The 15,849-nt window shown below is 42.4% G+C and overlaps 1 protein-coding gene across 1 annotated transcript in view; it reads right to left on the reverse strand.

Moving 5' to 3' along the window:
• Nucleotides 1-9,412, reverse strand: part of vit (vitrin) — a gene marked incomplete in the record, with an annotated part of 88,944 nt that extends 79,532 nt beyond the window's left edge. Inside the window, 1 exon segment of the mRNA XM_029702161.1 lies at nucleotides 9,162-9,412.
• Nucleotides 9,413-15,849: the final 6,437 nt, after the last annotated feature.

A 15,849-nucleotide genomic window follows, 5' to 3' on the forward strand; every position in this document is an offset into this window, starting at 1 on the left:
CTGATACAGTAAGTAGGACAAGTCAACTCCTAGTTGGTACTGATACAGAAAGTAGGACAAGTCACCTCCTAGTTGGTACTGATACAGAAAGTAGGACAAGTCAACTCCTAGTTGGTACTGATACAGAAAGTAGGACAAGTCAACTCCTAGTTGGTACTGATACAGAAAGTAGGACAAATCAACTCCTAGTTGGTGCTGATACAGAAAGTAGGACAAGTCAACTCCTAGTTGGTACTGATTCAGTAAGTAGGACAAGTCAACTCCTAGTTGGTACTGATACAGAAAGTAGGACAAGTCAACTCCTAGTTGGTACTGATACAGAAAGTAGGACAAGTCAACTCCTAGTTGGTACTGATACAGAAAGTAGGACAAGTCAACTCCTAGTTGGTACTGATACAGAAAGTAGGACAAGTCAACTCCTAGTTGGTACTGATACAGAAAGTAGGACAAGTCAACTCCTAGTTGGTACTGATACAGAAAGTAGGACAAGTCAACTCCTAGTTGGTACTGATTCAGTAAGTAGGACAAGGTGTTGGGTGTCTGACTGACTGTGTGCGGAAGGTGTCTGCCTGTAAGATAAGATACAATAGAGGATATGTATTGGCTGTCTTGGCCTGTCCTACAGCCAAGCACATGGTGTGACAGGCAGCTGCATCAGTCGGACACACACACACTCACTCCTGTCCCACTTGTGTGGACCTGTGAGACCTACATGCAGCTGTAAAGGTACTAAGCCTGTACAATAGGTAGTGACTGCAATACAAAACACAGGAAAGGAACCACAGATTGCTGCTTTCATTGCTTTCACTGAAGTAATCAATTGCAATTCTGTTTTTGTCAATCACTTTGGCAAATTTTTCAGATGTAAGTGTCATATTTTCAAAACTCTAAGTACAAAACTCAAAACCGATAACACTTGTAATGACCCCTATCTTCTGTTCAGAACTAGTGATTGTGCATTCACCCCTGAGGCATTCAAGCAAAGTCAAAGTTTTCTGTGAAATACCATGAGAACATTTAATTTAGTCACCAATATATCAGATAATGATAGCCATTTAGTCAGTTTAACTATTATTATTTAATATAAAATGATTTAATCCAATAGCAAAAAATATCAGATACACAATGAAGTGCCGGTTAGGAAAAATTGTAGATAGCAGAGGTGTGGACTCCAGCCGCATGACTTGGACTCGAGTCTGACTCGAGTCACAAATTTGATGACCTGAGACTCGACTTGACAGAAAATAAAATAACTTGAGACTTGGAACCTCGAGACTCGTGACTCGTCTTTGACTTGAGACTGATATGACTTGAAATGATGTGGCTAGGTTTTGTCATGTTTTGTCACTCGTTTTGTGACAGAGTCTCTGTGGATTAATCCCTACGTTGCCAGAGACACTAGCCGTAGCATCAAATTTGCAACATTTAAAAAAAAAAAATGTGCAACAGATTGACTAATGAAACGCATACTCTGCCCTATGATTGGACCAACAAACAGTCAATCAACACAGGTTGGGGTAAGCTAGTAAACAGATTGCTGATTTGCTGTACAGCTACAGGACTGGGTGCGTAGAATCGGACTTTTCTCGAGACTCGACCCGTACTACTTAGGACTTGACTCAAGTCTCGATCTGTTCTACTTGGGACTTGACTTGAGACTCAACCCGTTCTACTTGGACTTGACTCGAGACTCAGACCTTGTGACTTGCTTGTGACTCGAATAATAGTGATTTGGTCCCACATCTGGTAGATGGTAAATATCCGTATTTGACTAAAACTTTACATTTAATGAAAAATAAAAAAACGTGTATCCAACGGCAGGTTGTGAGCATGTTGATAAATATGTCAGTTTTACAGTTGTATTATCCTTATACAGTACATATGTAGAACAAATTCAGAAATAGGCGTATTGTAAAGCAGTTGGCTACTGTAAAAACGTAGCACAGTAAGCCATTGTAAGCCATTTCTGCCCCATGCAACAATCTACAAGATCACCTTTTCTACTTGCCTTGCTGGGGAGGCAAACTAGAAACACTGAGATAGGGTACAGGCAGGGGTTTTATTCTAAAATATAAATTATTACTAAAGAAAATGAAACCAAAAAGTGCTTAAAAATAGACAGAATGGATAGCTGAGTTAAAAGGAAAGTCTCAACCTAACAACTTACTGAGATCTAAGGTGTTATACTGAACAAAAATATAAACAGTTTCAAAATGTTAACTGAGTTAAAGTTCATATAAGGAAATCAGTCAATCAATTAAAATAAATAAATTAGGCTTTATTCTATGGGTTTCATGACTGGGCCGGGGTGCAACCAATGGTGGGCCTGGGAGGGCATTGGCCCACCCACTGGGGAGCCAGGCCCAGCCAATCATGAATGAGTTTCTCCCGACAAAAGGTCTTTATTACAGACATCATTTCTCATCCGTTTCATCAGCTGTTTGTGTGGCTGGTCTCAGACGATCCAGCAGGTGAAGAAAACGGATGTGGAGGTCCTGGGCTGCTGTGGTTACATGTGGTCTGCGGTTGTGAGGCCGGTTGGACATACTGCAATTTCTCTAAAACAACATTGGAGGCGGCTTATGGTAGCGAGATTAACATAAAATTCTCTGGCAAAAGCACTGGTGGGCATTCCTACAGTCAGCATGCCAATATTACGCTTCCTCAAAACCTGAGACATCTGTGGCATTGTGTTGTGTGACAAAACTGGACATTATAGAGTGGCATTTTATGTCCCGAGCACAAGGTGCACCTGTGTAATGATCATGCTGTTTAATCAGCTTCTTGATATGCCACACCTGTCAGGTGGATGGATTATCTTGGCCAAGGAGAAATGCTCACTAACAGGAATATAAACAAATGTGTACACGAATTCTGAGAGAAATAAGCTTTTGGTGCCTATGGAACATTTTGCGATCATTTATTTCAGCTCATGAAACATGGGACCAACACTTTACATGTTGCGTTTATATTTTGTTCAGTATATAAATTGCCTTCGGAAAGTATTTAGACCCCTTGACTTTTTCCACATTTTGTTACGTTACAGCTTTATTCTAAAATGGATTAAATAAACAAAAATTCTCAGCAATCTAAACACAATACTCCATAATAACAAAGTGAAAACATATGTTTTTACATTTTTGCAAATGTATTAATAATAAAAAACATAAGTATTCAGACCCTTTGCTATGAGACATGAAATTGAGCTCAGGTGCATCCTGTTTCCATTGATCATCCTTGAGATGTTTCTACAACTTGATTGGAGTCCACCGGTGGTAAATTCAATTGATTGGACATGATTTGGAAAGGCACACACCTGTCTATATAAGGTCCCACAGTTGACAGTGCATGTCAGAGCAAAAACCAAGCCACAATGTCGAAGGAATTGTCCATCGAGCTCTGAGACAGGATTGCGTCGTGGCACTAAACCGGGTGAAGGGTACCAAAACATTTCTGCAGAAATGAGGCTGATGGTGTTGTTTGGTGACCATGAGGCTGATGGTGGTGTTTGGTGGCCATGAGGCTGATGGTATTGTTTGGTGACCATGAAGCTGATGGTGGTGTTTGGTGGCCATGAGGCTGATGGTGGTGTTTGGTGGCCATGAGGCTCATGGTGTTGTTTGGTGGCCATGAGGCTCATGGTGTTGTTTGGTGGCCATGAGGCTGATGGTGGTGTTTGGTGACCATGAGTCTGATGGTGGTGTTTGGTGACCATGAGGCTGATGGTGTTGTTTGGTGACCATGCGGCTGATGGTGGTGTTTGGTGGCCATGAGGCTGATGGTGGTGTTTGGTGGCCATGAGGCTGATGGTGTTGTTTGGTGACCATGAGGCTGATGGTGTTGTTTGGTGGCCATGAGGCTCATGGTGTTGTTTGGTGGCCATGAGGCTCATGGTGTTGTTTGGTGGCCATGAGGCTCATGGTGTTGTTTGGTGGCCATGAGGCTCATGGTGTTGTTTGGTGGCCATGAGGCTGGTGGTGGTGTTTGGTGGCCATGAGGCTGGTGGTGGTGTTTGGTGGCCATGAGGCTGATGGTGGTGTTTTGGTGGCCATGAGGCTGATGGTGGTGTTTGGTGGCCATGTGGCTGATGGTGGTGTTTGGTGGCCATGAGGCTACTGGTGTTGTTTGGTGGCCATGAGGCTGATGGTGTTGTTTGGTGGCCACCTGTCAGTTGTGACTGTGGATACTACATCGGTCTATGGCTGGGTTGAGTTGAGCAGTGTGTCGTTATGTCGGATGATATTAAATAAGCCGCCATCGGAGGCTCTCTTGTGTATCTTGGCTACATTGGCATTTACAATTTTTGGGGTTTTGTTTGTCAATTTCAGTTAATAGCCTATGTCAGTGTGGTTGTTGGAGCTATCTGATGTATGGTGAACTGGGGCTTCATCAAAGTTTATTTGTGAGTAAATCTGGCTTAGCAGTGCATACCCAGCCACTGACCTCACCGCATGTCACTGATCAACATGGGACTATAAACACAATAAAGTTTTGAAAACTGATTCAATAGAAGATATTTAAAAGACTAACTACAAAGCATGAATCCTGTGGATGGATTGGAAGGACCTGGAAGTGTTGGCAGGTATGTTGGCATGTATCTGCCATGTGGTGTCACCGAAAACACAACAAAGAGCAGGGATCTGAGGAGCAGGAAACATCAACAACATGTCTCTACAAGGTCAATTCCTGATTAAGTCTGGTGGATTTAATATCACTGCTCTGGTGCTGAGAGTTTAATAGAACTGTTCTGGTGATGAGAGTTTAATATCACTGCTCTGTTCTGGTGATGAGAGTTTAATATCACTGCTCTGTTCTGGTGATGAGAGTTTAATATCACTGCTCTGTTCTGGTGATGAGAGTTTAATATCACTGCTCTGTTCTGGTGATGAGAGTTTAATATCACTGCTCTGTTCTGGTGATGAGAGTTTAATATCACTGCTCTGTTCTGGTAATGAGAGTTTAATATCACTGCTCTGTTCTGGTAATGAGAGTTTAATATCACTGCTCTGTTCTGGTAATGAGAGTTTAATATCACTGCTCTGGTGATTAGAGTTTAATATCACTGTTCTGGTGATGAGAGTTTAATATCACTGTTCTGTTCTGGTGATGAGAGTTTAATATCACTGTTCTGTTCTGGTGATGAGAGTTTAATATCACTGTTCTGTTCTGGTAATGAGAGTTTAATATCACTGTTCTGGTGATTAGAGTTTAATATCACTGTTCTGGTGATGAGAGTTTAATATCACTGTTCTGTTCTGGTAATGAGAGTTTAATATCACTGTTCTGGTGATTAGAGTTTAATATCACTGTTCTGGTGTTGAGAGTTTAAAATCACTGCTCTGGTGATGAGAGTTTAATATCACTGTTCTGGTAATGAGAGTTTAATATCACTGCTCTGTTCTGATGATGAGAGTTTAAAATCACTGCTCTGTTCTGATGATGAGAGTTTAAAATCACTGCTCTGTTCTGGTGATGAGAGTTTAATATCACTGCTCTGTTCTGGTAATGAGAGTTTAATATCACTGCTCTGTTCTGATGATGAGAGTTTAAAATCACTGCTCTGGTGATGAGAGTTTAAAATCACTGCTCTGTTCTGGTGATGAGAGTTTAATATCACTGCTCTGTTCTGGTGATGAGAGTTTAATATCACTGCTCTGTTCTGGTGATGAGAGTTTAATATCACTGTTCTGTTCTGGTGATTAGAGTTTAATATCACTGATCTGTTCTGGTGATGAGAGTTTAATATCACTGTTCTGGTGATGAGAGTTTAATATCTCTGCTCTTCTCTAGTGATGAGAGTTTAATATCACTGATCTGTTCTGGTGATGAGAGTTTAATATCACTGTTCTGTTCTGGTAATGAGAGTTTAATATCACTGTTCTGGTGATTAGAGTTTAATATCACTGTTCTGGTGTTGAGAGTTTAAAATCACTGCTCTGGTGATGAGAGTTTAATATCACTGTTCTGGTAATGAGAGTTTAATATCACTGCTCTGTTCTGATGATGAGAGTTTAAAATCACTGCTCTGGTGATGAGAGTTTAAAATCACTGCTCTGTTCTGGTGATGAGAGTTTAATATCACTGCTCTGTTCTGGTGATGAGAGTTTAATATCACTGCTCTGTTCTGGTGATGAGAGTTTAATATCACTGTTCTGTTCTGGTGATTAGAGTTTAATATCACTGATCTGTTCTGGTGATGAGAGTTTAATATCACTGTTCTGGTGATGAGAGTTTAATATCTCTGCTCTTCTCTAGTGATGAGAGTTTAATATCACTGCTCTGTTCTGGTGATGAGAGTTTAATATCACTGCTCTGGTGATTAGAGTTTAATATCACTGTTCTGGTGATGAGAGTTTAATATCACTGCTCTGTTCTGGTGATGAGAGTTTAATATCTCTGCTCTTCTCTAGTGATGAGAGTTTAATATCACTGCTCTTCTCTAGTGATGAGAGTTTAATATCACTGTTCTTCTCTAGTGATGAGAGTTTAATATCATTGTTCTGTTCTGGTGATGAGAGTTTAATATCACTGTTCTGTTCTGGTGATGAGAGTTTAATATCACTGCTCTGTTCTGGTGATGAGAGTTTAATATCACTGCTCTGTTCTGGTGATTAGAGTTTAATATCACTGCTCTGTTCTGGTGATGAGAGTTTAATATCACTGTTCTGTTCTGGTGATGAGAGTTTAATATCACTGCTCTGTTCTGGTGATTAGAGTTTAATATCACTGCTCTGTTCTGGTGATGAGAGTTTAATATCACTGCTCTGTTCTGGTGATGAGAGTTTAATATCACTGCTCTGTTCTGGTGATGAGAGTTTAATATCACTGCTCTGTTCTGGTGATGAGAGTTTAATATCACTGCTCTGGTGATGAGAGTTTAATATCACTGCTCTGTTCTGGTGATGAGAGTTTAATATCACTGTTCTGGTGATGAGAGTTTAATATCACTGTTCTGTTCTGGTGATGAGAGTTTAATATCACTGCTCTGTTCTGGTGATGAGAGTTTAATAACACTGTTCTGGTGATGAGAGTTTAATATCTCAGCTTTGCTCTGTTGTATTTGAAGGTAGACTCAGGGAAATGATGTCGCCACGAGCAGCACCGGAGATATTGAGATGAGTGAGATGCAAAACTTAGCTTTCACACAGTCAGTCACACACAGTATCTGTGCATGTAGTAGCCACCGGACCAAAACAGCCGAGAAGATGAGCCTCGCGCTTCTGCGCTCTTAGTTGTTATGGAAATTGACCCACTATGCTGTTTCTACTTTCTATGTCATATCGCTGAGTCCACCTTTAAAATAATTTAGCCTGTGTGCTGTAGACAGGTCCCAGATCTGTTTGTGTTGTCTTGGGGACTTCTATGGTCATTATCATAGCAGTATAGGAGTTGGCAAGACAGTACAAACAGATCGAGGACCAGGCTACATGTGCTGCTCTCAATAAAGAAACAGTCGTTCCCTCAGTCTCAACAGGGCAGAGGAGAGATATTTACTGGCTCCGTCTTCAATGCAAGTCAGACCTGGCAACCGATTGCTGGACAGACTGCATGGATAAATAGAGTCTCTAGAGTCTAGACTACCTGGGATTCATAATCAACATGTGCAGACACACAAATGTCTGAATCATATCTGACTGAATCATAAAACAGACCATGCAATCTGAATCATATCTGACTGAATCATAGAACAGAACATGCAATGTGAATCATATCTGACTGAATCATAAAACAGAACATGCAATCTGAATCATATCCGACTGAATCATAAAACAGACCATGCAATCTGAATCATATCTGACTGAATCATAGAACAGAACATGCAATGTGAATCATATCTGACTGAATCATAAAACAGACCATGCAATCTGAATCATATCCGACCGAATCATAAAACAGACCATGCAATCTGAATCATATCTGACTGAATCATAGAACAGAACATGCAATGTGAATCATATCTGACTGAATCATAAAACAGACCATGCAATCTGAATCATATCCGACTGAATCATAAAACAGACCATGCAATCTGAATCATATCTGACTGAATCATTAAACAGACCATGCAATCTGAATCATATCTGACTGAATCATTAAACAGACCATGCAATCTGAATCATATCTGACTGAATCATTAAACAGACCATGCAATCTGAATCATATCTGACTGAATCATTAAACAGACCATGCAATCTGAATCATATCCGACTGTTTATAACACCAAAAGTGATGACAGGATCAGTCAATTCAAAACTTCATCCAAGTTTTCCTAGTCCATTGACAGAAAAAGGATCTATCTAGGACCTATAAGGGTTCTTCGGCTGTCCCCATAGGAGAACCCTTTGAAGAACCTGTTTTGGTTCCAGGTAGAACCCTTTTGGTTCCAAGTAGAACCCTTTTGGTTCCAGGTAGATCCCATTTGAGATTCATGTAGGACGTTTTCTACAGAGGGATCTGCATGGACCCCAAAGGGTTCTACGTGGAACCAAAAAGGGTTCTCCCTAGAATATAAAAGGGTTCTCCTATGGGGACAGCTGAAGAACCTTTTAGGGAACCTTTTTTTTCTAAGACACTAGATGACAACGAACAGATGTTGTCAAAGATAATATTTAACATAGGAAGGAGAACCAAATATTCAGTTATAGCATCACTGGAGGTGTGTGAGTGGGCATGGTCACACTTTCATCTACGTGGTTCAGCAGCTTCAAACTTCATTTGGGATTTGAGACTGTAGGGGGAGGGGTGCGCTAAACTGCGCTTCCCAACTGGAAAAACCCCGTGCAGCGGAGTGGGTATAGATAGCTCTGCCACTCAGGATAGCTCAGGGCTACTGGTTCAAGTCCGTGCTGGTTGTTCGCGCTGCAGCTGTAAGTCTGTCGGGACACGGGTCTATAAATCTAGCCTACAACAAAACGAAATAACTCGTGAAAAGTAAAGTTAGGAAGTCTAAAGTTCAATATTCACTTTTCAAGTCCGCACATCTCTGAGGAAATATACATTTATTATGTCCTCTATAAAAATTATGCGTATGATATGCAGTAACCGTACAGCCCAGAGAACTACTTGAGACACACTATAGAGACTGAAGCAGACGCACTGTCCCAGGTCAAATAACGTAAATTCAACTAATCATCCACTGCGTAAAACCATGGTAAACCTACCTGGAAAAAAGACGGACAAATATTTAGATTAGATTCCAAGTTTTTCTTCAATTTTCCTCAATCTTCCACGCTTTATTGATATTACAGTCCAAATAGTCGGTCATGTATGTGGTGCTCGTGTGTCTTCCCGACCAGTCGGTCTAGATTCCCAGTTATGTCTGCATCACCCGGAGTTGTGTAGGAGCGCGTATTAAAAGTGGAGACTGGGATGGGACCAAAGTATTCCCCTCACTTCGCCCGTCCCACTCCTAGGCTACATCCCAAATGCACCCTACTCCCTATGCACTTATATAGGGCGCAATTTGGGATGTACGCAGAGTCGGAGCGGAAAAAAATGCCTTCAAAACACGATTCAAGTGCAATAGTATAAGCAGAGAAGGCTATGGAGAAAGAGGCAGGATGCTGCCGGCTAGTTATACCAAACAAACTGCTGCATTCGCACCAAAACATTGTTATTCTGAAAGCATCATTTTTCAGGAGGACATTTTTTTTTAAAGGAGATATGGAAGCATTAAGATTGATTCATTGAAACGGATTTAATTTAATGAGCGTTTTTCATCAAACACTATGAGTCAGTCTGTGTTATCTGAGTTATATATTAAGTTAGACAGTGTGTGCGTGTGTGTTGGGACTGCCTGCCATTTTGATTTGATTTTTTTTCCCTCTCCAATTTCAAGGAGGAAATGAGATATTGGTGCACTTAAACAATGGACGTGTCTTTTAATGGACCCTTTTCATCAAACACCATATATGATGACTAATCAAATCAATACACCTAATTCGGTGCTGTCTAAGTTATGTACAATATACCTTATATTTATTTTTTATTTAACTAGGCAAGTCAGTTAAGAACAAATTCTTATCTATAATGACAGCCTAGGATTTTTACCTTGTCAGCTCGGGGATTCAATCTTGCAACCTATCGGTTACTAGTCCAGCGCTCTAACCACTAGGCTACCAGCCGCCCTACAGTAGGCCTGCGGTAGACCTCTAATCACTATCCTATTCTTGTAAAAACACTGCTGCATTTGGGGCGGCAAGTAGCCTAGTGCGTTGGGCCAGTTACCGAAAGGTTGCTGGATCAAATCCCTGAGCTGACAAGGTAAAAATCTGTCGTTCTGCCCCTGAACAAGGCAGTTAACCCACTGTTCCCCAGTAGGCTGTTATTGTAAATAGGAATTTGTTCTAGTTAAATAAAGGCTAAAAATGATAAATCTGCATTCCTATGGCATATGGAATGCAGCTGATGTCTATAGGTTAGAGTTGAATGAGGTTCTCTGTCAGGCTAATAGTAAAAGTATCAATGTTATTACAATGACTGGACATCTCAGTTGACTGTAGGCCTCTTGCCACAGTAAAGCCTGTCATGTAGGTGTTTACAGTCACACCAGGGCTGGGAGGACAATCACTCCTCCCCTGTCACTAAGGCACCAAATAAACCAATCATCACCTGTTTGGGAAACACACCAGAAACAGACCAGTCTCTGAGTGTGTCCCAAGTGGCACCCTCTTTCCCATAGGTCATGGTCAAAAGTAGTGCACTAAATAGGGATGGGGTTTAATTTGGGATGCAACCTCTGTTACAGTCCACTGTTTCCTCTGGGCTTTATCCCTGGGTATACAATACAATGGGAACCACGGCACGCATGATGAAACAATTACTGACTAGACTGAATGAAGTATCTATTCTATTCTAATTTACACTAATCTAACACAGAGTCCATCCACACACACACACACACACACACACACACACACACACACACACACACACACAGCCTCAAGAACCTCTAAGTTCCATCAGAACCAGCACATTTTCATGCCTTGTGTAAGTAATTGCAGTTAATTTTGCCAGAAAAGTGGATGACATTTCACCGAGAAGGTTCATTGCTCTCTCAACAAACTCCTTAGTTGAACAGCTTGTCAACCGGCACCATGGACCATTACATTACAGGGTGAATCTCAAATGGCTACCCTATTCCCTTTATAGCGCACTACTGCTGACCAGGGCCCATAGGGAATAGGGTGCCATTTGGGACTCAGAACACAAGCTGTGCCAGTGCAGTCTGTCCCACTAATAATAAACTCCCCAATGGGAAACTATAGGGTGAATTATGACGGTTCAGAAACATAACCACCTTCCATCCTTCACTGAAAACCATTTAGCCTTGCACACCTTTGCTGTTTCTCCTTCTCAATAGTAGAGTTATTCATATCTGGGTAGACCTGTATCTGGGTAGACCTGTATCTGGGTAGACCTGTCTAGTATCTGGGTAGACCTGTATCTGGGTAGACCTGGCTGGTCTGGTCTTAGCTGTATCTGGGTAGACCTGTATCTGGGTAGACCTGTATCAGGGTAGACCTGTATCTGGGTAGAGCTGGCTGGTCTAGTCTTAGCTGTATCTGGGTAGACCTGTATCTGGGTAGACCTGGCTGGTCTGGTCTTAGCTGTATCTGGGTAGACCTGTATCTGGGTAGACCTGGCTGGTCTGGTCTTAGCTGTATCTGGGTTGACCTGTATCTGGGTTGACCTGTATCTGGGTAGACCTGTATCTGGGTAGACCTGGCTGGCCTGGTCTTAGCTGTATCTGGGTAGACTTGTATCTGGGTAGACCTGTATCTGGGTAGACCTGGCTAGTCTAGTCTTAACTGTATCTGGGTAGACCTGTATCTGGGCAGACCTGTGTCTGGGTAGAACTGTATCTTGGTAGACCTGTATCTGGGTAGACCTGGCTGGTCTAGTCTTAGCTGTATCTGGGTAGACCTGTATCTGGGTTGACCTGGCTGGCCTGGTCTTACCTGTATCTGGGTTGACCTGTATCTGGGTAGACCTGTATCTGGGGAGAACTGTATCTGGGTAGACCTGTATCTGGGTAGACCTGGCTGGCCTGGTCTTAGCTGTATCTGGGACTGGCTGGTCCGTGCCAATATCTCCTCCAAACAACGGCTTCGAGGGCATTATCACTTCTACACAACGTTTCACCAACATATTCAAATAATAATTTACATATTTCCATTAAAAACATGATTTTTATCGGTTCGGTTGCCAAAGATGCGATCCAGTCTTTAAGTCTTCTTATTCTGTATCTATGGACGCGACCCAGTCATTAATTCTAAATATTCTATTGCCATACTGGCTGTCAACGTTCTTATCCCTTACTCGCTAGCTAGCCAACTACGGCTAATTTAGTCACGTCAAACAGTGCAGCCAGAATAACAACAAAGTAGCTGCATTCGTTTAAGCTGTTTTCTAGTGACATTGCTTTCTAATTAACCATAACAATGAGCTAATGAGGCATGATTTCGCCTGTCATAGAAAATGTGCCCTCTCATCAGGACACTGTTGTTCAGAGGAGCTAGCCAACAACACAACTAATACAATCATTTCAAACTGAAGCAGGAAAGACTGTAAACAAGCTGCACTTTGTTTCGTTTGACCTGTTTTCTATTGATAGTTATTTGTATATATCCATAAAAATTATGCTGATTCATGATTTCGACTGGCTGAGAAAAGCTGCCTGCCTGTCTGTCTCATCACGACTCCCGACACGTTCATAACTACAATGCGACAGCTGGAGATAGTTTGAATATTGAAATTCTATGTTGCAAATGTCGTATAGACAGACAGCAAGGTTATTACAAAACTCTGCTGTTGAAAGCTAAATCTTAGCCTAAAAGAAATGCGAGATGTGTGTGGGTGCGTGCTTGTGGGTGCGTGCTTGTGGGTGTATGTGTGTGTGTGTGCGCGTGTGTGTGTGTGTGTTGTGTTGTGGTGTGGAGGACAGGTCTCCCTCTGAGGGCACATGCTGATCATATCTCCTGAATTACCCACATTCCCTGGCGGTTGACAAGAGGATGCTCGCCTCAGCCCACTGGCTGTCTTTGCACCACTGCACCACAGAAATGTACTCCTGCAAAAAACAGCTCAATAACTTCTTCAGGATTGGTGCGTCCCCTGCGGGACGGTTGAGCTAATGTAGGCTAATGCGATTAGCATGACTAGCCAGTAACAAGAATATTTCCCAGGACATAGACATTACTCATATTGGAAGAAAGCTTAAATTATTGTTAATCTCACTGCACTGTCCAATTTACAGTAGCTATTACAGTGAAATAATACCATGCTATTGTTTGAGAAGAGTGCACAGTTTTGAACATGAAAAGTTATTAATGAACAAAGTAGGCACATTTGGGCAGTCTTGATAAAAAAAAATGTGAACAGAAAATAAATGGTTCATTGGATCAGTGTAAAACTTTACACATACACTGCTGCCATCTAGTGGCCAAAATCCAAATTGCACAAGGGTTGGAATAGTACATTATGGCCTTTCTCTTGCATTTCAAAGATGATGGTACAAAAAAAACTGTTGGTTTTTTCTATGTATTATCTTTTACCAGATCTAATGTGTTGTATTCTCCTACATTCCTTTCCTTCCAAAAACTTCAAAGTGTTTCCTTTCAAATGGTGCCAAGAATATGCATATCCTTGCTTCAGGGCCTGAGCTACAGGCAGTTAGATTTGGGTATGTCATTTTAGGCGAAAATTGAAAATAAAAGGCCAATCCTTAATTAAATACCCCCGGACACTACAGCCTTACAAATACTAGATACCCCTGACACTATAGCCTTACAGATACTAGATACCCCCTGGCACTATAGCCTTACAGGTACTAGATACCCCCTGGCACTACAGCCTTACAGATACTAGATACCCCCGGACACAACAGCCTTACAGATACTAGATACCCCCGGACACTACAGCCTTACAGATACTAGATACCCCCGGACACACCAGCCTTACAGATACTAGATACCCTCGGGCACTACAGCCTTACAGATACTAGATACCCCCTGGCACTATAGCCTTACAGGTACTAGATACCCCCTGGCACTACAGCCTTACAGATACTAGATACCCCCGGACACAACAGCCTTACAGATACTAGATACCCCCGGACACAACAGCCTTACAGATACTAGATACCCCCGGACACTACAGCCTTACAGATACTAGATACCCCCGGACACACCAGCCTTACAGATACTAGATAACCTCGGGCACTACAGCCTTACAGATACTAGATACCCCCGGGCACCACAGCCTTACAGATACTAGATACCCCCGGGCACCACAGCCTTACAGATACTAGATACCCCCGGGCACTACAGCCTTACAGATACTAGATACCCCCGGGCACTACAGCCTTACAGATACTAGATACCCCCGGGCACTACAGCCTTACAGATACTAGATACCCCCGGGCACTACAGCCTTACAGATACTAGATACCCCCGGGCACTACAGCCTTACAGATACTAGATACCCCCGGGCACTACAGCCTTACAGATACTAGATACCCCCGGGCACTACAGCCTTACAGATACTAGATACCCCCGGGCACTACAGCCTTACAGATACTAGATACCCCCGGGCACTACAGCCTTACAGATACTAGATACCCCCGGGCACTACAGCCTTACAGATACTAGATACCCCCGGGCACTACAGCCTTACAGATACTAGATACCCCCGGGCACTACAGCCTTACAGATACTAGATACCCCCGGGCACTACAGCCTTACAGATACTAGATACCCCCGGGCACTACAGCCTTACAGATACTAGATACCCCCGGGCACTACAGCCTTACAGATACTAGATACCCCCGGGCACTACAGCCTTACAGATACTAGATACCCCCGGGCACTACAGCCTTACAGATACTAGATACCCCCGGGCACTACAGCCTTACAGATACTAGATACCCCCGGGCACTACAGCCTTACAGATACTAGATACCCCCGGGCACTACAGCCTTACAGATACTAAATAAACTCTATTACTGCAGCCAATTCATAATGCATAGCATACTTACATTGAAGCCACTGAAACAGGCCAAAGGGGAACACATAATCCCTCCTGTCCATCTGCAATAAGGCATGTAACTTACAGTCACAGTTCATAGTGTCCTGTCTATCCATCTGCAATGAGACATTTACCTCTACAGTCACAGTTCATAGTGTCCTGTCTGTCCATCTGCAACAAGACATCTACCTCTACAGTCACAGTTCATAGTGTCCTGTCTGTCCATCTGCAATAAGGCATGTAACTTACAGTCACAGTTCATAGTGTCCTGTCTGTCCATCTGCAACAAGACATCTACCTCTACAGTCACAGTTCATAGTGTCCTGTCTGTCCATCTGCAATAAGACATCTACCTCTACAGTCACAGTTCATAGTGTCCTGTCTGTCCATCTGGAACAAGACATTTACCTCTACAGTCACAGTTCATAGTGTCCTATCTGTCCATCTGCAATAAGACATCTACCTCTACAGTCACAGTTCATAGTGTCCTGTCTGTCCATCTGGAACAAGACATCTACCTCTACAGTCACAGTTCATAGTGTCCTGTCTGTCCATCTGCAATAAGACATCTACCTCACAGTCACAATTCATAGTGTCCTGTCTTTCCATCTGCAATAAGACATCTACCTCTACAGTCACAGTTCATAGTGTCCTGTCTGTCCATCTGCAATAAGACATCTACCTCTACAGTCACAGTTCATAGCTTCTGAGTGTTACTAGAAGAGACCTTAACCACACGTATCACAGGTGATGACAGTGCTGAGTCCATGAGGACAAAAGAGACCTCAACCCCACTTATCACTGGTGATGACAGTGCTAAGA

This window comes from Salmo trutta, chromosome 2, assembly GCF_901001165.1.
Source record: "Salmo trutta chromosome 2, fSalTru1.1, whole genome shotgun sequence".
NCBI classification, from domain to species: Eukaryota; Metazoa; Chordata; class Actinopteri; order Salmoniformes; family Salmonidae; genus Salmo; species Salmo trutta.